At 43.2% G+C, this 22,344-nt stretch overlaps 2 pseudogenes; both read right to left on the reverse strand.

Annotated features, from left to right (window-relative positions):
- Window positions 1-6,935: 6,935 nt before the first annotated feature.
- LOC138583685 (uncharacterized) lies at window positions 6,936-9,445 on the reverse strand (annotated as a pseudogene).
- Window positions 9,446-15,634: 6,189 nt separating this feature from the next.
- On the reverse strand, window positions 15,635-17,895 carry LOC138583687 (uncharacterized; annotated as a pseudogene).
- Window positions 17,896-22,344: the final 4,449 nt, after the last annotated feature.

A 22,344-nucleotide genomic window follows, 5' to 3' on the forward strand; every position in this document is an offset into this window, starting at 1 on the left:
TCGACTCCCAGCCTGCCGATCCGTTTGGTGCATGTCAACCCCCACACTCTATTCCCCACATTTCCTGTCTCACTTAATCTGTCCTATCTAATAAAGGCGAAAGCCAAAATAAAAAATAAAAAAAATCTTTAAAAAAAACAAAAAACAGAATAAACATAAAAGAATTGCCGGACGGTATAAGATAAAAAAGGAAGAGTCAAGCTCAACTGGAATTGAAGGTCATCGAGAAAAGATGGGTCTAGGGCAGGGACTTTAACATTTCAAGTGACCGGGCAGTTCTTATGTGGATGTTAGGCTGTTCCACGACTTAGGAGCAGCTACCGCAAAGACACGATCCCCTCTGTTTTTGAGCCTTGATCTTGGGACTTCTAAGAGCAAGTGTTTGGTTGACCTAACTGGTGTGAAGTATTGAAGGAGATCAACAAGATAAGGAGGGACATTTCAAGAAACATTTTCAAAATCAATCCTGTCATGCTTTTTGCTCCCAGTTAGCATAGTCGCAGAGATGACTGTTCTACACCCACATACAGAGAGTTACAGTAATCGAGTCGGTATGTACTGAAGGCATGGATTACTCTCTCAAAAGTCCTTTGGACAGAGATAAGACGTTACCTTAACTAGGAGTCTTAGCTGAAAGAAGCTGGTTTCAACAACTGAGGTGATCTGTTTCTCGAATTTAAAAGAAGATGGACATTTGTGGGGAGCTAGAGGACCAAGAGCAGCAGCATAGTCAGCCATGAGGATAAGTTGTCCAAATATAACGACCTCTGTTTTATTTTCACTAAGTTTTAAAAAATTCATCTCCAACTTTTCACATCGAGTAGTCGTTGAGCATTGGCTGCAATGAATCTTTACATTTTGTTTTTAAAGGCAGATAGATCTGGATGTCATCAGTAAAGAAATGAACAGGCATGTTTCTTTTCTTTTTTAATTTAACCCAGGGGTTACAAACACCTTAAAAAAAAGGATAGGGCCCAAAATGGAGCCTTGCAGGACCCCACAAGAAATTGAGGCCGGGGCTGAGGAATATCTCCCGAGCTGGACTGAGAAGCTACTATCTGTGAGGTATGACTCAAACCTTTGCTGACTACACAATGCTTAAGGATCCTGAGCTCCATCGTGTCAAAGGCAGTGGTCAAGTCTAACAGCATCAGAACAGCAGAGTCCATAGAATCAGCAGTAAGGAAAAGATCATTGTAAATTCTCAGCCAACCTGATTCAGTGCTATGGCACAGTTTAAAGCCTGAGTGGAACTTTTCATAAATGTCATAGTTCTCTAAAAATAACGAAGTTGGGTGCGAACTACTTTCTCCAGGGCTTTGGACAGAAAAGACAGCTTAGAGATTGGCTGGAAGTTGGACAGGACAGAAGGATCCAAATTTCCCTTATTGATGAGAGGCGAAACTACAGCATTTTTAAAAGCAACTGGTACGCAGACCGACATAATAGAGGAATTAATTAAAAGACAAGTACTTGGTCCAACTGCATCGAAAACTCTTTTCAACAACTGAGAGGGGATACTGTTTGGTGGGCAATTTGTTGGGTGCAAATCATGTACTATCTCAGATAATCGGGAGACAGATGCAGGCTCAAATAGCACAAAGATAGCCGGGCATGAGGGAGTGACAGAAGGGCACAGAAAGTTGGTAAAGAACTCAAAACAGATACCTTGTCAATAAAGAATTTTTGATAGTCATCACAGTGTGGGTGTAGGCACAATACGGGCTGAGTCACAGGGATTTATGAGAGAGTTCAAAATATTGAAGATGACCTGAGGCCTGTGGTTGTTAATGGAGACATGGTTAGATATGTACTCTGATTTAGCATTTTTTACAGGTCTCTGGTAACCATCACCGGCACCTTATCTCAGCTCGTATGCAAGCGCGCCTGAGAGCGTGTTTGTTATCATTAAGCCACAGCTCTGACAGTGGTTTAGTGCGTATGGTCCTTAACGGGGCAACAGAGAGAGTCCTAGGAAATGCTACAGAACATGGACTTTGCGGACTCTGATGGTAGGCCAGACATCGAATTTGATATTAAAGATGAAAGTGACGGAGCAAACTGTTGGCGGTGCGCACAGTACATATAGGCCGCCTGCGCATGTGGTAAAAATGCTCAAATGCTGAAACTGATGATGAGGGATGGAGTCTGTGACTCTTCAAAAGATCTTGATGGAGGTTTCCAACATTTAAGCCATCTTGATTGACGTGTTAGAGTGCAGTATTTCAGCCTCACCTGTCGAACAGTGGCCTCTCAGTCTGTTTCCTTTTTTGCCTTGATTTTAAAAGCCTTCCTTTTTTCAGTCTGTCATATTGATCAGAATGTGTCTCTGCTTTCTAACTCTGAAAATAAAGAAATGTATTCAGTCAATTCATCATCTCTTTTTATTTCAAGATTTATTTCTAGCTAATGTTGGCTCTAAGTTTCTTCTTTCAAATGTTCAGGATAAGTTTCTTCACATTGTATTAGAGCAGTGTTATTCTGAGGCTGGTCAGTGTCTGAGAGGGGGCAGTTAGTCTCCAACTGACATCCAAAGGACCTTTTCTGGGCTCAGCTCTTGGATTTGAAGGGCTGTGGAACGTGAGGCGTCCTGAGGGCTGGATTTAGGAGGTCAAAATGTTGAGTGAATGGTAAGTATTGTGGTGGAAAACTGACATAAAGTTGACTTTATAGTAATGGTCTTAAGATGTTTTCTTAAAAGGAGTCAATCAACAGAGAAAGTTTGCAGAGGAATAAGTTGACTACGTCTTGTTTCAGGCTGCGGTGCAGTTTCAAGGAAGTGAGGGTTAGAAATGAGGTGTGAACTGTGTGGTCAAGTCTGGTGGGTTTCCTGTTTTGCAGAGACGAGTCAAGCAAAGTTTATTTAGTGCATATTAAAAACATCTCATGTTGACCATGGTGCTGTTAAATCAAGAGAATCCACATACACAGTATTAAACAAATACTCTCACAAATGAAACAGAAGTATAAAATATAAGAATAAAACGTAAGAACAGAGATAAAACCAAAAAACAGAATAAATGGGGTGCTGGTTTGGCTCAGTTGGTAAAGTTGAAAGTGACGGAGCAAACTGTTGGCTGTGCTCCCAGTACAGGTAAGCTGCCTGCGCATGTGGTAAAAATGCTCAAATGCTGAAACTGATGATGAGGGATGGAGAGACGTGAGCTCTGTGCGCAAAGAAGACGGCAGGGGCAGTGCGCATCTTTTCTGATTATTTATTAGACATTAGTGTTGAAAATAGCACATTTTACACTGCTGATAGCATCATAAGTTATTAGAGCATCTGTCTGGCTTTGTCTGTGGGGGCTGGGTGAATGGTGTCCTTGCATGCACCTTTAGAGATGAAAGTGATGACGGGCCATTAACAAGAACAAGAGGATAGAGACACTCTTGGGCGTCGGTGTTGGCCAGAGTAGTACCTAAAAAGTGCTTGGGGGGAGGCCAAAGACAATTATTAAGCCAATAAATTCAGATTTTTGGCATACCGTTATCAGCATATGTTGAGGTAGTTTCAGCTGCTCCTGTGTCTTGCGGGACTCTCGTCATCTCTGTCAGCTGTGGGAGAATGCGCCATTAATGGAGCGACAGATTCCAAAAGCGCGATTCGTTCTGTAGAGAGTTTACTGCCACAGTGAAGTTGTGGCCAAAACAGTTCAGCCATAGCCATTCAAGGTCTCGGACGGCTGCCACAATATTCGCCCCGTTGTCAGTAGCTATGCACGCAGTGTGGTTCTCCGGGATAAAGGTCGGTTTAAGACATTTCACATCGAGCTTCCAATCCTCAGAAATGTAGTGCACAGTCGCAGACATGTAGGCGGTCTTATTGATGCTTGACCACATGTCCGTGGTCAAAGCAACAAGTTCACCTCTTTCAAATCTTTGGTGACGCTCGCCCTGGTTTTACTATACAGCTCAGGGACAGCAGCGTTTGTCAAGTACTTGCGTGGAAAGTTGAAAGTTTGTAGTAGTTCTCTATAACTGTATGATAAAACACCATCTCCTTGGCAATATACTTTGAGACAGCTGCTGTGCACTTGGCCCATCGTTCACTATTCCGTTTGTACTTGGACCTTTTTGCAAAAGCTCCTATGATAAACAGCTGACTTGAGTCTTTGACTTTTCCGACAGCAGCCTCGCTCGGTGCTAGCTTAGCACCCCCAGCAGGGTGGTGGTCACGCAAATGTCCATGTAGGTTGCTGGTTTGTGACTCCTTCACATATACAACTCTTCCACAAAGCTTGCAGATCGCCTGTGTGGTGTTCATGGGCTCACCTTCTGCATCTGGCTTAAACTCGAAATATTCCCAAACAGGTGATGTCACGTTCTTCTTTGCCACAAACTCCATGTTTGCTCGCAGAATGAAAGACAGAGAAGTTATATATGTACGCTGTGGCTTTCATGAAATATGTTTCGAACATGTCACCGCCATCTGTCAGGCTTGGAAATAAAATGATCAATGCCATCTTGGTTGAACTGAGGGCCCGTATCAGAGATATCGGCCGGGAAGTAGTTGGGCACCAGCTCAACGTGTGCCGATCTAAGTCTGGTAACTTTAACATGCAAACCTCCACCTCCACTTATTAACATCACATCACTAAAGGCAGGAAACATGTTTAATAATTTGCATTTAAAATTTCAGACGGCCTTGTCAAGGCAAACATACATGCCTGGTTCATAGAAGAGGCTCCTAAGAGGATGTTGCAGCACTGGGTATGGATCACTGGTCACTGTAAATTTTTGATCTGTGAATAGAATGTATTCACCTTATTTTGCCCCGCCCACTTTCAGTACGTCGATACTTCCGCATTTTGTCACCCCACTTCCGCTTAACGGTCCCGTCAACTTCCGGTTGTTACAGTTATCTTAACAACACAAACAATGACAAATACAGATGGTCTTGTACTGTCTCATCCGTCAGCAATCATAACGTGGCAAGACGATATGAAGAAGTGGCCAGAGGTGACGTACAGGGACATATTTAATTATTTCGTCCTGTCTCAAGGAGTTGATGGCGCGGCTATGCGAAATTATAAAAGCACAGACGTATCAGTATTTACATCAGGAAAGTTGGTCGTGTTCTGTTGCACACAGAAGGCGATTTGTTTTTTCTGAAGGCAGAAGTGAACCCCAGCCAGTCGAGCTGCCCGAGCCACTCGGCGTGGGACTGGTCACCAGCCTTGGATCAGTGGAGACTACTGGATGTTTGTGCATCGCCGGTTTGGGAAGGTCTTGCAGTCACACGGCCTCCATATTATGGAAGGTAAGACTAATGCCTGTTTCGCACATTATTATTTAGATTTTGTATTTAGTTATCTTGTACTGTAGTTGTAGTTATAATATAAATCCGTGTGTGTTGTCTACAAGTATACAGGCTGAGATTTGTAATAAACATCAGAGGGAGGCTATGGGGGTATTTAAAACGTTTTTATTTTGCTTGAACTTAATTTATTTTGCAGGAACCTTTCCCCGAAACGGTTGGTGGACATCACCTTTTCTCACCACCAAGCCACTGATGTCCTGCGGACACCTGCAGTAAGGCCAGCCACCCAGGGTGAGCTGAGAGAGGCTCTTAAACACATTAAACTGCCTGTGTCAAGCTTTCTTCACAAATGTGTGAATGCTGCACAGAGACAGGAGACGGAGCAGCATGCATCCTCAGCTCATGCTGACCATGATGGCCCCAACATTTCTCCCAACAAGTGTACAGCATTGGAACATGTTACCCTTGACCGCAAAGAAGGTCCCAATAAGAAGCAACCCTCTAAACTTCATCAGAGAACATCTCTACCCCAGGTTTCATGGGAATGCGGCAACTCTCCACGGTACAAACAGCGAGGCATTGGCATCCCAGTGGCTAGAGGGTTGTGGGTATGCAATCAGCCGAAGAGGCACAGTCATGTGTCCAAGCGAGCCCTGGCTGTCAGCAAGCCCAGATGGTGTTTTGAACTGCTGGAGATCAAATGCCCTCTCCTAAAGAGCGATGAGTCTCTGGAAGACCTGATCAAGAGCCAGAGGTATGATGTGAAGATAGTGGAGGGTAAATGGTAAATGGCTGAGGGAGCTGGGGATCGAACCTCCAAGCTTCCGATTGAAAGACAACTGACTCTACCACTGAGCCACAGCCACCCCAATGAGGGGATGTCTCAGCTGCAACTACATGGTCCACGTGGCTTCTACATGCAAGTGCAACTTGACATGTTCTGCACTGGGCTGAGGGCCTGTAAGCTGCTCATCTGGGCTCCATCACAGCAAGTTTTGCTCCAGGTCCCACACAATGAGCAATTCTTGCCAATTCCATGGCGAGATTGTTGCTAGACTCAGAGACTTTTATTTCAAATATATGCTTCCTCAGGTATCAGATGAGTTTCAGGCAGGCCGCCTGTTGCTCTCTGCTAGATACTTGCAGCTTTGCAACGAATGAATAGTTGTTGCCACTTGCCTACTTGCCGGAGTAAATGATATGAAGAACAGGCATGTAATTATAGTTTAATATTGTGCCCCTTACCTTGTCTGCCCCCTGGTGTTTCTGCTTGTCTGTTCTAATACGAGTTACACATCAATTTTGTCTATGTTGTTTAGTGAATGTTTGTTCTATAATATGTTTAAAGAAATGTTTGTTTTTCAGAGTGTTTGAGACACATACTGCTATCCATGTACAGATTATTTTTCATGACTGAATGTTGATATATAATAAACCAAGATGGGAATAATCTGCAAACTTCTTGACAAGACTTTTTCCTTCAAATGAAAGTTTATTACTCTTAATCACAAGGTTTGTTTTAAAGAGCACACTTTGTATAGATTTGTAAAAGTAACTATGCACAGACAGGAAATATCTGGTCCCTTTGTATAGATTTGTTAAAATAACTATTAACAAACAGGAAATATCTGGTCACAGATAAACATTTAGTCAAAGCACACCAATTTAAAACATCTTACTCATCTTCTACATCAGAAATGATGTCACCATGAAGGTTACCCAGGGCTGCACAAATTCTCAGAATTTTGTCAATTTTAGGGACGAGGTTTATTGGAACTGTTTGAGGCGATGCGCCTAGTGTTGGTGGGAGCTTCCTCGGACAGTTGCATGCCTCTCTTGGTGAATGCTGGAATGACGAGGTTCACCTTCCTTTCATAGAAGAGATCTTTGATGGTGAAGCCTCTGTCAGCCATCACTTCATCACCTGGACGGAGATATTCCAGGAACCCTGAATCTGCAGTTATGAACTTATCACTACACCTTCCTTCATACGCTGGTGAGATGTTCATGATCAGTCCACATGGTGCAATTGAGATGAGGTATTGGATGGTATTCTGTCCATAGTAATGGCTGTAGGACTAGCCTCTTGAAATCAAGGTTACGTTGCTTTTGAAGGGGTGTCTCTGAACAGTCAGTCCCACACGTTGTTTTCGGGAAATGTTCCCTAAAACTCTGAGGCATTGTTGCCTGGATTGTCTCCCTGGGAAGCCATGGTATGTAACACCTCATTTTCTCCTCCATGAGGTCAAGCCAGCAGGAAATCACCTTACTGACGATGGAAAATGTAGTCAGATAGTCTTCTAACGCCTGCAATGACAATACAGGAATAATGTGAGCTATTTTATGACTGTATAGGTGGAGCTCATGATATACTGTCCCACCCTACAACGTAATAATGAAATGTATATAGTGGCAATTATGCAAAATTCATTGTATTTAGTATGCAGGAGCAGCGGTGCCAGTGTAATAGGGACCTTTCTCTAGCATTAGCTAACAAGCAATTAACCCATAGCTAACTAGCTAGCTTACCAGAATCGGACGTCCTCTTCAACACCTGACGTGACGTCTTTAACGGAGCATCGTAGCTGGGCCATTTCTCGGGGTAAGGGTGTTCTTCCGTCGGTTTCCCGTCCACGAAATGGTAGGAACAAACATAAGGAAGCTTAGGTGGGCGCTTCAAGTTTAGCGCTTTTAGCCATAGCCTCAGGTGATCCTCATCTTTCGGTGGTGGTTGCAGGTTGTAAAAAGCCCCACAACACTGCGACCTCCGCACGTCGTGCTTGTAACTTACTTACGCTACAGGTGGTCAGATGTTGTTTCCTGTTTTGCTCTGTCATTTTGTCTCCTGTTGTCATTAGTTCTTGTTTTTAGTTTTGTGTTTCATTGAATCTGTGTTCTTGTCATTTTGTCTTGTTTAGTTGTGTATTTCATTTGTGTTTCATTGGTTAGATCATTTCCTGTTTTACTTTGTCACCTTGTCTCTCGTGTTGATCCACTTCCTGCCTTTGTGTGTTTCCCGCCTGTTTTATTATGTGCCTATCTCACTGTCAGTTCATCGTCGTCTTTTGTCTGGAAACTTTGTAAGACCCTTATTCTAGTTGTAGGGTTATCCACGTTTCTCTCGTGATTTTATTAGTTTGATGTTGGGACTCTTCTGTTTTCTCCTCATGTTTTCCCTTGTTTTGGATTTACAGTTAGACCTTCTGTTGGATTTTGGTAACCTGGAATTAGTAAGCCTTTGTTCTTTGCCATTTGTTATTTAAAATAATTTTTGTCTGCATCTGGGTCCTCTCCTCCCTTTTTGTTTCAAACAGAGATGTGACATAGTAATGATAACAGGCTTATAATAATGAATTAGCAAGAACAGCATAGTAATAATGATAAATGCTGTCGTAATAGTAATTGTAACAGTTGGAGTTAACAGGTCAACTTTTAGCATTAGCAGCAACAATAATGATACTATGGGGAAGAGACTGATGTTAGTAGTTGTTGCAGTCGAGCAGGTCCACAGCAGCAGGTGGTCTGCAGCAACAATCTCCAGGAACCTACAGGACAAGGGAGCACGAGAACTCCCGGGAAGATATATGGTTAGTAATGTTAATGGGACCAGAAGATACAGAGTTAATGAGCTGCATTAATATAATAGAGGGAGAGAGAGGGAGACAGACAGACAGAGAGAGAGAGTAAGAGAGAGAGGAGCTTGGTGTGTCACGTGCGGCAGCATTTTGTACCAGCTGAAAAGTTCTTACAGACTTATTCGGGTAGCCTGATAGTAACAATAATTACAATAATCCAGCCTGGAAGTAACAAATGCATGGACTAGTTTTTCTGCATCGTTTTCAGACAAGATGTGTCTGATTTAACTATGTTGCGAAGGTGAAAGAAGGCTGTCCTTGATATTTGTTTTAAGTGGGAGATGAAGGACAGATCCTGATCAAATAGAAGTCCCAGATTCCTAACAGTAGTGCTGGACATTTGTCCCCAAGGATTTAGTTAGAGCTAATACGCTCTATTTTACTGCTGCTGGCTCACGTTCTTTTTTTTAATCTATTAGTCATCTAGACCCCAAAATATGTGGTGGGAAAAAATAGATTAAAAGGTTAAAAATATAGGAATGACACTACATCTCTTGTACCTGTTAACAGATCACAACTCTTCTACATGTACGTACAAATCGTCTGACATGTTTACATTAAGCTTTGCATAAAGTTTGGTCCCCTCATCAGTGTGGTGAAGATCCTGACCTCGCCTAACAGTAAAGCTGATGCAGCATTAATGTTAATGTATAAATCGCTTCTCTACAACGCAGAGTGTGAGCACATGCAGTCAGTTCAAGCTGGCAGTGGAATAACTCATTCTGTTGGTGTTCCTCTTTGCTTTAGGAGCTCATATGTTATGTTGACCTTACAGCAGATGATGTTCCCAGGCAGGAGTGAAAGTATAAAGTTTAATCACTGTCCTCCTAAACCACAAAGCGTCAGTCTTAGTTCCCTCCTGTCACAATGCAGGCTCAGTGTCAAGTAAAATCAACTTGCAAATTCACCCTGATAAGTCAGTCTTTATGCAGGCAACAGTTTGATACCACTACTTTACAACTGTCAACATGTACATGCTCAATTCAAACTAAGGCTTAACTTGAATTTGAACTTTGAGCTTTCTGCAGCAGTGTAGCAGCCACACCACTTCCTCTTTCATCACAAATAGAATGTAAAAAAAAAACAAACTCTGATCAAAACAAGTGTGCTGCTTTCATCCACACACACAAGACAGAGAGACGTCGAGCACAGCGTCCAGCAGCTCATCGGCTGCAACAGAAATATTTGTTCCTGTTTTAACCAACTAAGAGGTAAGTTGTAAAAGTATGAAGTCATTTTGTATTCACTGTAATTTGCATGTTTTAATGAAGATATTGTGATGGCTCTTTTCTAAATAGAGAATCTCCACATGGCAGCGGGCAAAGAGATGAAGTTTCTTTTCCATCTCACGTTGGTGCTGACGGTCGCTCTGACTTCAGCTCTGAGGACCCTCGATTCTGACCAAGAGCTGCAGGACAGTGGGTTCGGTCAACCGCGTCCTCCTCGCCACGGCCTCGAGTTGCTGAAGTGGTACGTTAAGGCCTGCCTAGACAACAACATGAGGGCCCTGTGCGATCCTGTCAGAGGAGAGTATGGATTTCATATGTTTCGGAACAACCCACGTGTGCTTCCAGTGATACGGGACAAAAGGCAGTACGCGTACTACACCATTGGAAACCTCAACTCTCCTCGTGCCAGGGACCTGCCGGATGAAGTCAGGAGATACTACAAGCGAAAAGACCCTAAGAGTAACATGGACAGAGTTTTGGTGAGATACAAGAAGAACACCCGACACATCAAGGAGATCTACGTGTCTGCACATTATAGACGTACAGAGACGTACAAAATTGGTCGCAACCTTCTGGCTTCTCTTAGGGAGTAGTCAGCCTTCATTTGCAGAGACCTGTGATGTTCTTCTGATGCAAAGTCTCTCTGTGACATATGTAATAGCTCTGTGACTCTTCAAAAGATCTTCATGGAAGTTTCCAACATTTAAGCCATCTTGATTGACATGTTGGAGTGCAGTATTTCAGCCTCACCTGTCGAACAGTGGCCTCTCAGTCTGTTTCCTTTTTTGCCTTGATTTTAAAAGCCTTCCTTTTTTCAGTCTTTCATATTGATCAGAATGTGTCTCTGCTTTCTAACTCTGAAAATAAAGAAATGTATTCAGTCAATTCATCATCTCTTTTTATTTCAAGATTTATTTCTAGCCAATGTTGGCTCTAAGTTTCTTCTTTCAAATGTTCAGGATAAGTTTCTTCACATTGCATTAGAGCAGTGTTATTCTGAGGCTGGTCAGTGTCTGAGAGGGGGCAGTTAGTCTCCAACTGACATCCAAAGGACCTTTTCTGGGCTCAGCTGTTGGATTTGAAGGGCTGTGGAACATGAGGCATCTTGAGGGCTGGATTTAGGAGGTCAAAATGTTAAGTGAATGTTAAGTATTGTGGTGGAAATCTGACATAAAGTTGATTTAACAGTAATGGTCTTAAGATGTTTTATTAAAAGGAGTCAATCAACAGAGAAAGTCTGCAGAGGAATAAGTTGACTACGTCTTGTTTCAGGCTGCGGTGCAGTTTCAAGGAAGGGAGGGTTAGAAATGAGTTGTGAACTGTGTGGTCAAGTCTGGTGGGTTTCCTGTTTTGCAGAGACGAGTCAAGCAAAGTTTATTTAGTGCATATTAAAAACATCTCATGTTGACCATGGTGCTGTTAAATCAAGAGAATCCACATACACAGTATTAAACAAATACTCTCACAAATAAAACAGAAGTATAAAATATAAGAATAAAACGTAAGAACAGAGATAAAACCAAAAAACAGAATAAATGGGGTGCTGGTTTGGCTCAGTTGGTAAAGATGAAAGTGACGGAGCAAACTGTTGGCGGTGCTCACAGTACAGGTAAGCTGCCTGCGCATGTGGTAAAAATGCTCAAACGCTGAATCTGATGATGAGGGATGGAGAGACGTGAGCTCTGTGCGCAAAGAAGACGGCAGGGGCAGTGCGCATCTTTTCTGATTAGACATTAGACATTAGTAGTGAAAATAACACATTTTACACTGCTGATAGCATCATAAGTTATTAGAGCATCTCTCTGGCTTTGTCTGTGGGGGCTGGGTGAATGGTGTCCTTGCATGCACCTTTAGAGATGAAAGTGATGACGGGCCATTAACAAGAACAAAAGGATACAGACGCTCTTGGGCGTCAGTGTTGGCCAGAGTAGTACCTAAAAAGTGCTTGGGGGGAGGCCAAAGACAATTATTAAGCCAATAAATTCAGATTTTTGGCATACCGTTATCAGCATATGTTGAGGTAGTTTCAGCTGCTCCTGTGTCTTGCGGGACTCTCGTCATCTCTGTCAGCTGTGGGAGAATGTGCCGTTAATGGAGCGACAGATTCCAAAAGCGCGATTCGTTCTGTAGAGAGTTTACTGCCACATTGAAGTTGTGGCCAAAACAGTTCAGCCATAGCCATTCAAGGTCTCGGACGGCTGCCACAATATTCGCCCCGTTGTCAGTAGCTATGCACGCAGTGTGGTTCTCCAGGATAAAGGTAATTTCAAGACATTTCACCTCGAGCTTCCAATCCTCAGAAATGTAGTGCACAGTCGCAGACATGTAGGCGGTCTTATTGATGCTTGACCACATGTCCGTGGTCAGAGCAACAAGTTCACCGCTTTCAAATCTTTGGTGACGCTCGCCCTGGTTTTACTGTACAGCTCAGGGATAGCAGCGTTTGTCAAGTACTTGCGTGGAAAGTTGAAAGTTTGTAGTAGTTCTCTATAACTGTATGATAAAACACCATCTCCTTGGCAATATACTTCTAGACAGCTGCTGTGCACTTGGCCCATCGTTCACTATTCCGTTTGTACTTGGACCTTTTTGCAAAAGCTCCTATGATAAACAGCTGACTTGAGTCTTTGACTTTTCCGACAGCAGCCTCGCTCGGTGCTAGCTTAGCACCCCCAGCAGGGTGGTGGTCACGCAAATGTCCATGTAGGTTGCTGGTTTGTGACTCCTTCACATGTACAACTCTTCCACAAAGCTTGCAGATCGCCTGTGTGGTGTTCATGGGCTCACCTTCTGCATCTGGCTTAAACTCGAAATATTCCCAAACAGGTGATGTCACGTTCTTCTTTGCCACAAACTCCATGTTTGCTCGCAGAATGAAAGACAGAGAAGTTATATATGAATGCTGTGGCTTTCATGAAATATGTTTCGAACATGTCACCACCATCTGTCAGGCTTGGAAATAAAATGATCAATGCCATCTTGGTTGAACTGAGGGCCCGTATCAGAGATATCGGCCGGGAAGTAGTTGGGCACCAGCTCAACGTGTGCCGATCTAAGTCTGGTAACTTTAACATGCAAACCTCCACCTCCACTTATTAACATCACATCATTAAAGGCAGGAAACATGTTTAATAATTTGCATTTAAAATTTCAGACGGCCTTGTCAAGGCAAACAAACATGCCTGGTTCATAATAGAGGCTCCTAAGAGGATGTTGCAGCACTGGGTATGGATCACTGGACACTGTAAATTTTTGATCTGTGAATAGAATGTATTCACCTTATTTTGCCCCGCCCACTTTCAGTACGTCGATACTTCCGCATTTTGTCACCCCACTTCCGCTTAACGGTCCCGTCAACTTCCGGTTGTTACAGTTATCTTAACAACACAAACAATGACAAATACAGATGGTCTTGTACTGTCTCATCCGTCAGCAATCATAACGTGGCAAGACGATATGAAGAAGTGGCCAGAGGTGACGTACAGGGACATATTTAATTATTTCGTCCTGTCTCAAGGAGTTGATGGCGCGGCTATGCGAAATTATAAAAGCACAGACGTATCAGTATTTACATCAGGAAAGTTGGTCGTGTTCTGTTGCACACAGAAGGCGATTTGTTTTTTCTGAAGGCAGAAGTGAACCCCAGCCAGTCGAGCTGCCCGAGCCACTCGGCGTGGGACTGGTCACCAGCCTTGGATCAGTGGAGACTACTGGATGTTTGTGCATCGCCGGTTTGGGAAGGTCTTGCAGTCACACGGCCTCCATATTATGGAAGGTAAGACTAATGCCTGTTTCGCACATTATTATTTAGATTTTGTATTTAGTTATCTTGTACTGTAGTTGTAGTTATAATATAAATCCGTGTGTGTTGTCTACAAGTATACAGGCTGAGATTTGTAATAAACATCAGAGGGAGGGGAGGGGACGGGAGGCTATGGGGGTATTTAAAACGTTTTTATTTTGCTTGAACTTAATTTATTTTGCAGGAACCTTTCCCCGAAACGGTTGGTGGACATCACCTTTTCTCACCACCAAGCCACTGATGTCCTGCGGACACCTGCAGTAAGGCCAGCCACCCAGGGTGAGCTGAGAGAGGCTCTTAAACACATTAAACTGCCTGTGTCAAGCTTTCTTCACAAATGTGTGAATGCTGCACAGAGACAGGAGACGAAGCAGCATGCATCCTCAGCTCATGCTGACCATGATGGCACCAACATCTGCCAGAGATGTATGTTGTTTTACACTTTTGTGGCCATTTCTCCCAACAAGTGTACAGCATTGGAACATGTTACCCTTGACCACAAAGAAGGTCCCAATAAGAAGCAACCCTCAAAACTTCATCAGAGAACATCTCTACCCCAGGTTTCATGGGAATGCGGCAACTCTCCACGGTACAAACAGCGAGGCATTGGCATCCCAGTGGCTAGAGGGTTGTGGGTATGCAATCAGCCGAAAAGGCACAGTCATGTGTCCAAGCGAGCCCTGGCTGTCAGCAAGCCCAGATGGTGTTTTGAACAGCTGGAGATCAAATGCCCTCTCCTAAAGAGCGATGAGTCTCTGGAAGACCTGATCAGGAGCCAGAGGTATGATGTGAAGATAGTGGAGGGTAAATGGTAAATGGCTGAGGGAGCTGGGGATCGAACCTCCAAGCTTCCGATTGAAAGACAACTGACTCTACCACTGAGCCACAGCCACCCCAATGAGGGGATGTCTCAGCTGCAACTACATGGTCCACGTGGCTTCTACATGCAAGTGCAACTTGACATGTTCTGCACTGGGCTGAGGGCCTGTAAGCTGCTCATCTGGGCTCCATCACAGCAAGTTTTGCTCCAGGTCCCACACAATGAGCAATTCTTGCCAATTCCATGGCGAGATTGTTGCTAGACTCAGAGACTTTTATTTCAAATATATGCTTCCTCAGGTATCAGATGAGTTTCAGGCAGGCCGCCTGTTGCTCTCTGCTAGATACTTGCAGCTTTGCAACGAATAAATAGTTGTTGCCACTTGCCTACTTGCCGGAGTAAATGATATGAAGAACAGGCATGTAATTATAGTTAAATATTGTGCCCCTTACCTTGTCTGCCCCCTGGTGTTTCTGCTTGTCTGTTCTAATACGAGTTACACATCAATTTTGTCTATGTTGTTTAGTGAATGTTTGTTCTATAATATGTTTAAAGAAATGTTTGTTTTTCAGAGTGTTTGAGACACATACTGCTATCCATGTACAGATTATTTTTCATGACTGAATGTTGATATATAATAAACCAAGATGGGAATAATCTGCAAACTTCTTGACAAGACTTTTTCCTTCAAATGAAAGTTTATTACTCTTAATCACAAGGTTTGTTTTAAAGAGCACACTTTGTATAGATTTGTAAAAATAACTATGCACAGGCACAGACAGGAAATATCTGGTCCCTTTGTATAGATTTGTTAAAATAACTATTTACAAACAGGAAATATCTGGTCACAGATAAACATTTAGTCAAAGCACACCAATTTAAAACATCTTACTCATCTTCTACATCAGAAATGATGTCACCATGAAGGTTACCCAGGGCTGCACAAATTCTCAGAATTTTGTCAATTTTAGGGGCGAGGTTTATTGGAACTGTTTGAGAGAGGATTTTGAAAATTTTCAGTCGGCATATGACCCGCTCAACATGGACCCACCCGCACATTGGCGATGCGCCTAGTGTTGGTGGGAGCTTCCTCGGACAGTTGCATGCCTCTCTTGGTGAATGCTGGAATGACGAGGTTCACCTTCCTTTCATAGAAGAGATCTTTGATGGTGAAGCCTCTGTCAGCCATCACTTCATCACCTGGACGGAGATATTCCAGGAACCCTGAATCTGCAGTTATGAACTTATCACTACACCTTCCTTCATACGCTGGTGAGATGTTCATGATCAGTCCACATGGTGCAATTGAGATGAGGTATTGGATGGTATTCTGTCCATAGTAATGGCTGTAGGACTAGCCTCTCGAAATCAAGGTTACGTTGCTTTTGAAGGGGTGTCTCTGAACAGTCAGTCCCACACGTTGTTTTTGGGAAATGTTCCCTAAAACTCTGAGGCATTGTTGCCTGGATTGTCTCCCTGGGAAGCCATGGTATGTAACACCTCATTTTCTCCTCCATGAGGTCAAGCCAGCAGGAAATCACCTTACTGACGATGGACTGAGAGACGCCAAACCTTTCAGCAAGGTCCCCCTGCAGTAGGTTGAGACGCAGCTTCATCAGGGTCATCAGGAGCTGATCCCAAGGGTGTAGTTGGAAGCTGTTGTTGTACCCTCTGGTAAGCTCCTCAGCCAAGTAATGGAATGCATCCAATGACAACCCTGTGTAGAGCTGAGAAAGGTGGTGGTTCCTTAGCAGAGTTACGTTCAAAACAGCCGGCTCATCCCACATCACACATGGGGGGTCTCGGCTGGAGTGGTGCTTGTGACGCGTAGCTGTGGTAGAGACAGATGGATTTACCCATTGTGTTTCTGCTTCACAGTGTATAGGCAGGTCGACGTGGTCTTCATCACAACTTCCCCGAGCATCTCTGATGCCCATTGATGCTGATCTGTGGAAATAACATGTAATACATGAAGAAAATAGAACCAAATACAAATATTTTCACACTTTTACTCTTAAAATTTAACTAAGTGGTTTAACCAAGTTAAGTGAGTGTTTTTAAGATATAGTAATTAATATACTATAGGTGGCTAACATAACTGTGTGTCAGGGAAAGATTTATTCAAAACCAAACACAATCACACACAATCTTGTCATCAATATCCATATTTGAGTGCGAAATGTAGTCAGATAGTCTTCTAACGCCTGCAATGACAATACAGGAATAATGTGAGCTATTTTATGACTGTATAGGTGGAGCTCATGATATACTGTCCCACCCTACAACGTAATAATGAAATGTATATAGTGGCAATTATGCAAAATTCATTGTATTTAGTATGCAGGAGCAGCGGTGCCAGTGTAATAGGGACCTTTCTCTAGCATTAGCTAACAAGCAATTAACCCATAGCTAACTAGCTAGCTTACCAGAATCGGACGTCCTCTTCAACACCTGACGTGACGTCTTTAACGGAGCATCGTAGCCGAGCCATTTCTCGGGGTAAGGGTGTTCTTCCGTCGGTTTCCCGTCCACGAAATGGTAGGAACAAACATAAGGAAGCTTAGGTGGGCGCTTCAAGTTTAGCGCTTTTAGCCATAGCCTCAGGTGATCCTCATCTTTCGGTGGTGGTTGCAGGTTGTAAAAAGCCCCACAACACTGCGACCTCCGCACGTCGTGCTTGTAACTTACTTACGCTACAGGTGGTCAGATGTTGTTTCCTGTTTTGCTCTGTCATTTTGTCTCCTGTTGTCATTAGTTCTTGTTTTTAGTTTTGTGTTTCATTGAATCTGTGTTCTTGTCATTTTGTCTTGTTTAGTTGTGTATTTCATTTGTGTTTCATTGGTTAGATCATTTCCTGTTTTACTTTGTCACCTTGTCTCTCGTGTTGATCCACTTCCTGCCTTTGTGTGTTTCCCGCCTGTTTTATTATGTGCCTATCTCACTGTCAGTTCATCGTCGTCTTTTGTCTGGAAACTTTGTAAGACCCTTATTCTAGTTGTAGGGTTATCCACGTTTCTCTCGTGATTTTATTAGTTTGATGTTGGGACTCTTCTGTTTTCTCCTCATGTTTTCCCTTGTTTTGGATTTACAGTTAGACCTTCTGTTGGATTTTGGTAACCTGGAATTAGTAAGCCTTTGTTCTTTGCCATTTGTTAATTAAATTAATTTTTGTCTGCATGTGGGTCCTCTCCTCCCTTTTTGTTTCAAAAAAACAGCAGATGATGTTCCCAGGCAGGAGTGAAAGTATAAAGTTTAATCACTGTCCTCCTAAACCACAAAGCGTCAGTCTTAGTTCTCCTCCTGTCACAATGCAGGCTCAGTGTCAAGTAAAATCAACTTGCAAATTCACCCTGATAAGTCAGTCTTTATGCAGGCAACAGTTTGATACCACTACTTTACAACTGTCAACATGTACATGCTCAATTCAAACTAAGGCTTAACTTGAATTTGAACTTTGAGCTTTCTGCAGCAGTGCAGCAGCCACACCTACTTTCATCACAAATAGAAAGTAAAAAAAAAAAACAACCTCTGATCAAAACAAGTGTGCTGCTTTCATCCACACACACAAGACAGAGAGACGTCGAGCACAGCGTCCAGCAGCTCATCGGCTGCAACAGAAATATTTGCTCCTGTTTTAACCAACTAAGAGGTAAGTTGTGAAAGTATGAAGTCATTTTGTATTCACTGTAATTTGCATGTTTTAATGAAGATATTGTGATGGAAAGAGATGAAGTTTCTTTTCCATCTCACGTTGGTGCTGACGGTCGCTCTGACTTCAGCTCTGAGGACCCTCGATTCTGACCAAGAGCTGCAGGACAGCGGGTTCGGTCAACCGCGTCCTCCTCGCCACGGCCTCAAGTTGCTGAAGTGGTACGTTAAGGCCTGCCTAGACAACAACATGAGGGCCCTGTGCGATCCTATCAAAGGAGAGTATGGATTTCATAGGTTTTGGAACCACAACCTTCTGCTTCCAGTGATATGGGACAGAAGGCAGTACAAGTACTACACCATTGGAAACCTCAACTCTGCTCATGCCGAGGACCTGCCATATGAAGTCAGGAGATACTACAATCAAAGTTACCCTGTGAGTAACATGGACAGAGTTTTGGTGAGATAGAACAATAACAACCAACACATCGAGGAGATCTACGTGTCTGCACATTATGAACCTACAGAGACGTATAGAATTGGCCCCAACCTTCTGGCTTCTCTTAGGGGGCAGCCAGCCATCATTTGCAGAGACCTGTGATGTTCTTCTGATGCAAAGTCTCTCTGTGACATATGTAATAGCTCTGTGACTCTTCAAAAGATCTTGATGGAAGTTTCCAACATTTAAGCCATCTTGATTGACGTGTTAGAGTGCAGTATTTCAGCCTCACCTGTCGAACAGTGGCCTCTCAGTCTGTTTCCTTTTTTGCCTTGACTTTAAAAGCCTTCCTTTTTTCAGTCTGTCATATTGATCAGAATGTGTCTCTGCTTTCTAACTCTGAAAATAAAGAAATGTATTCAGTCAATTCATCATCTCTTTTTATTTCAAGATTTATTTCTAGCCAATGTTGGATTTAAGTTTCTTCTTTCAAATGTTCAGGATAAGTTTCTTCACATTGCATTAGAGCAGTGTTATTCTGAGGCTGGTCAGTGTCTGAGAGGGGGCAGTTAGTCTCCAACTGACATCCAAAGGACCTTTTCTGGGCTCAGCTGTTGGATTTGAAGGGCTGTGGAACATGAGGCGTCCTGAGGGCTGGATTTAGGAGGTCAAAATGTTAAGTGAATGGTAAGTATTGTGGTGGAAAACTGACATAAAGTTGACTTCACAGTAATGGTCTTAGGATGTTTTCTTTAAAGGAGTCAATCAACAGAGAAAGTCTGCAGAGGAATAAGTTGACTACATCTTGTTTCAGGCAGCGAGGGTTAGAAATGAGGTGTGAACTGTGTGGTCAAGTCTGGTGGGTTTCCTGTTTTGCAGAGACGAGTCAAGCAAAGTTTATTTAGTGCATATTAAAAACATCTCATGTTGACCATGGTGCTGTTAAATCAAGAGAATCCACATACACAGTATTAAACAAATACTCTCACAAATGAAACAGAAGTATAAAATATAAGAATAAAACGTAAGAACAGAGATAAAACCAAAAAACAGAATAAATGGGGCGCTGGTTTGGCTCAGTTGGTAAAGATGAAAGTGACGGAGCAAACTGTTGGCGGTGCTCACAGTACAGGTAAGCTGCCTGCGCATGTGGTAAAAATGCTCAAACGCTGAAACTGATGATGAGGGATGGAGAGACGTGAGCTCTGTGCGCAAAGAAGACGGCAGGGGCAGTGCGCATCTTTTCTGATTAGACATTAGACATTAGTAGTGAAAATAACACATTTTACACTGCTGATAGCATCATAAGTTATTAGAGCATCTCTCTGGCTTTGTCTGTGGGGGCTGGGTGAATGGTGTCCTTGCATGCACCTTTAGAGATGAAAGTGATGACGTCATCGGGCCATTAACAAGAACAAGAGGATACAGACGCTCTTGGGCGTCAGTGTTGGCCAGAGTAGTACCTAAAAAGTGCTTGGGGGGAGGCCAAAGACAATTATTAAGCCAATAAATTCAGATTTTTGGCATACCGTTATCAGCATATGTTGAGGTAGTTTCAGCTGCTCCTGTGTCTTGCGGGACTCTCGTCATCTCTGTCAGCTGTGGGAGAATGTGCCGTTAATGGAGCGACAGATTCCAAAAGCGCGATTCGTTCTGTAGAGAGTTTACTGCCACATTGAAGTTGTGGCCAAAACAGTTCAGCCATAGCCATTCAAGGTCTCGGACGGCTGCCACAATATCCGCCCCGTTGTCAGTAGCTATGCACGCAGTGTGGTTCTCCAGGATAAAGGTAATTTCAAGACATTTCACATCGAGCTTCCAATCCTCAGAAATGTAGTGCACAGTCGCAGACATGTAGGCGGTCTTATTGATGCTTGACCACATGTCCGTGGTCAAAGCAACAAGTTCACCTCTTTCAAATCTTTGGTGACGCTCGCCCTGGTTTTACTGTACAGCTCAGGGATAGCAGCGTTTGTCAAGTTTGTAGTAGTTCTCTATAACTGTATGATAAAACACCATCTCCTTGGCAATATACTTTGAGACAGCTGCTGTGCACTTGGCCCATCGTTCACTATTCCGTTTGTACTTGGACCTTTTTGCAAAAGCTCCTATGATAAACAGCTGACTTGAGTCTTTGACTTTTCCGACAGCAGCCTCGCTCGGTGCTAGCTTAGCACCCCCAGCAGGGTGGTGGTCACGCAAATGTCCATGTAGGTTGCTGGTTTGTGACTCCTTCACATGTACAACTCTTCCACAAAGCTTGCAGATCGCCTGTGTGGTGTTCATGGGCTCACCTTCTGCATCTGGCTTAAACTCGAAATATTCCCAAACAGGTGATGTCACGTTCTTCTTTGCCACAAACTCCATGTTTGCTCGCAGAATTAAAGACAGAGAAGTTATATATGTACGCTGTGGCTTTCATGAAATATGTTTCGAACATGTCACCACCATCTGTCAGGCTTGGAAATAAAATGATCAATGCCATCTTGGTTGAACTGAGGGCCCGTATCAGAGATATCGGCCGGGAAGTAGTTGGGCACCAGCTCAACGTGTGCAGATCTAAGTCTGGTAACTTTAACATGCAAACCTCCACCTCCACTTATTAACATCACATCATTAAAGGCAGGAAACATGTTTAATAATTTGCATTTAAAATTTCAGACGGCCTTGTCAAGGCAAACAAACATGCCTGGTTCATAATAGAGGCTCCTAAGAGGATGTTGCAGCACTGGGTATGGATCACTGGTCACTGTAAATTTTTGATCTGTGAATAGAATGTATTCACCTTATTTTGCCCCGCCCACTTTCAGTACGTCGATACTTCCGCATTTTGTCACCCCACATCCGCTAAACGGTCCCGTCAACTTCCGGTTGTTACAGTTATCTTAACAACACAAACAATGACAAATACAGATGGTCTTGTACTGTCTCATCCGTCAGCAATCATAACGTGGCAAGACGATATGAAGAAGTGGCCAGAGGTGACGTACAGGGACATATTTAATTATTTCGTCCTGTCTCAAGGAGTTGATGGCGCGGCTATGCGAAATTATAAAAGCACAGACGTATCAGTATTTACATCAGGAAAGTTGGTCGTGTTCTGTTGCACACAGAAGGCGATTTGTTTTTTCTGAAGGCAGAAGTGAACCCCAGCCAGTCGAGCTGCCCGAGCCACTCGGCGTGGGACTGGTCACCAGCCTTGGATCAGTGGAGACTACTGGATGTTTGTGCATCGCCGGTTTGGGAAGGTCTTGCAGTCACACGGCCTCCATATTATGGAAGGTAAGACTAATGCCTGTTTCGCACATTATTATTTAGATTTTGTATTTAGTTATCTTGTACTGTAGTTGTAGTTATAATATAAATCCGTGTGTGTTGTCTACAAGTATACAGGCTGAGATTTGTAATAAACATCAGAGGGAGGGGAGGGGACGGGAGGCTATGGGGGTATTTAAAACGTTTTTATTTTGCTTGAACTTAATTTATTTTGCAGGAACCTTTCCCCGAAACG

Source organism: Semicossyphus pulcher, unplaced genomic scaffold, assembly GCF_022749685.1.
Source record: "Semicossyphus pulcher isolate SPU_LCO1_2020_fin unplaced genomic scaffold, fSemPul1.0.p SCAF_9, whole genome shotgun sequence".
Lineage (NCBI taxonomy): Eukaryota > Metazoa > Chordata > Actinopteri > Labriformes > Labridae > Semicossyphus > Semicossyphus pulcher.